Source organism: Tubulanus polymorphus, chromosome 3 (genome assembly GCF_964204645.1).
Source record: "Tubulanus polymorphus chromosome 3, tnTubPoly1.2, whole genome shotgun sequence".
NCBI classification, from domain to species: Eukaryota; Metazoa; Nemertea; class Palaeonemertea; order Tubulaniformes; family Tubulanidae; genus Tubulanus; species Tubulanus polymorphus.
The window spans coordinates 26,236,807-26,238,724 of record NC_134027.1 but is presented as its reverse complement, the minus strand read 5'-3'; the positions used below and the strand labels follow the sequence as shown (position 1 = coordinate 26,238,724).

General features: G+C 38.3%; 1 long non-coding RNA gene across 1 annotated transcript; it reads left to right on the top strand.

The window, feature by feature from the left end:
* The first annotated feature begins 351 nt into the window (after positions 1–351).
* Positions 352–1,253, top strand: LOC141902818 (uncharacterized). The gene is made up of 3 exons (XR_012618948.1): positions 352–725; positions 822–945; positions 1,030–1,253. It is a non-coding gene; the product is annotated as an uncharacterized LOC141902818 (long non-coding RNA).
* The last annotated feature ends 665 nt before the right edge of the window (positions 1,254–1,918 follow it).

The window sequence follows — 1,918 nt, the reverse complement described above, 5'->3', positions numbered from 1 at the left end:
TCGATGTGTTCGTTTCAAAATGTTTGGTCGTCTCTTCTGAATGAAGGATATTTGCTGCACCATCTATTGGAAATCTGCTGAACTAATATTTCTTCCATCTTCACCCGTCAAGGGATTCGAACCCACTCTGCTAAAGCCGTTCCCCGAACCCCTTGACCTCACGAGTCGTTGTAGTCGTTACTAGACTGGTCGCCTGTCCAATTCTGCGCCACCTGCATACGCAGTCAGATTAGGACAGGTTTAACCCGTCCGCCATCTTCCGCGGAACATACGGATCCAATCAGATTTCAGTATTTCATCACGTGAACAATGTAACATGGCCGCCTCCAAAGTGTCTCGATTTACGTTCCATGGACCTCTTAGAAGTCGTTTTTTACATCAATGGAAGAAAGAAACTCGACCAAAACTATCAGGTAACGCTTCTGCGAGAACCTGTACTGCGTGTGGCCTCGAAGATATCGACAGACAAGGCAGTATGTCTCCGTTACAGCAGGATCAAAATCTACCCTGTTCAAAGGAACGGTCGTCATCGACAACAACCGACGAACTTGAGATGGAATAACCAATTTCTACTGACTGACTTACTGAACTGAACCTAGCCATGCAGCAGAGGCCACGACACCGGCAATTTGTTTGTTCACTTAAGATGACTGATTGATTATGCTGAATGTGACACTAGATATTAGGAGTCAATTCGGTATGGTGAAAATATTAGCCTACGACAGGTAACTTCACTTACTTCACTTCAATGTCTTTTATTAAAACTTGTGAACAGTAAATGAATACTTATTTACAAATATTCTGTTGATTGTCTATTGTAGGCCACTGTGTGTGTTCTGATATTGATTTTCTGAGATACAACTGAGGTTTTCTTAAGAATGAGAAGTTATACGTATTAAATTGAATGGGCTCAACATGCACAGAATGAATTGTTGTTGTATCACGGTAAGTTTGAAAAACGGATAAAACATGAATTGAAAACTCAATCCAGGTTTAATTGTTAGTATATGTATATCGGTTTAATTTCAGAAAGTAACCTCAATCACAAATCAAAGAGATTACTACACGAGCGAGCATGCAATTGGAATTGAGATTGGATTTAGGCCTACTTTCTGGTCAAGACTTGGTCTTTGTGATTCGAGTTAAGTCAGAGATATCAGTGACATTCTGTTGTCACACACAATTTGCTGTCACAAAATACGTATGTCACCGTCTTGTCAGGCAGTCTGTATATTGAATAAGATTTTGTACTAGATAGTCGACAATAAATATGGATTGCCAGTAAAAAAGAGTTTGTCGTGATGGATTTAATACTCAATTTCTAGCAAAAATCATGTATGGACCATGAGGAGATGAAAATATTGCAAATATCCAGTTGATCTGAATAACTGGTCTATCCCAACTTGCTGTCTGTATCATAAGGAATAAATGTAGAGATGCAGCGTTGGATCCAAATATCCGATATCAAAAAAACTGACAAGGAGTTCAACTATTGTTAACTTTATTCAGACTTTAGTCATTTTCACATCATCAGAAACACAACAATTGAGTGAATATATTTTACATATGGTTGACAAAGAAACCATGTCGCCCTTCAGCCAAGTTCCCTCAGAATGTCTATCACAGCTGATCCCTTTTTCTTACCTACAAAATTAATAAGTATCAATTCATTAGTGGCTATTTGAATTCCGAGTAATATCAGCGGATTAATTCGATACTCACAGCAATTAATGCCTTTTCTTCGGTCTTTAAATATCTGTTTGTTTGCTGATTACATTTATGATTCATAGATTATCAGCTGATTTACTGTAATCAATCATTCCAGTGCGATTTTGATATTACTCTTAGTTTCGCTTATTCGATGAGACGCCATTTTAACCCGGAACTAACTCGATACTGACATGTTTGACATGCATCG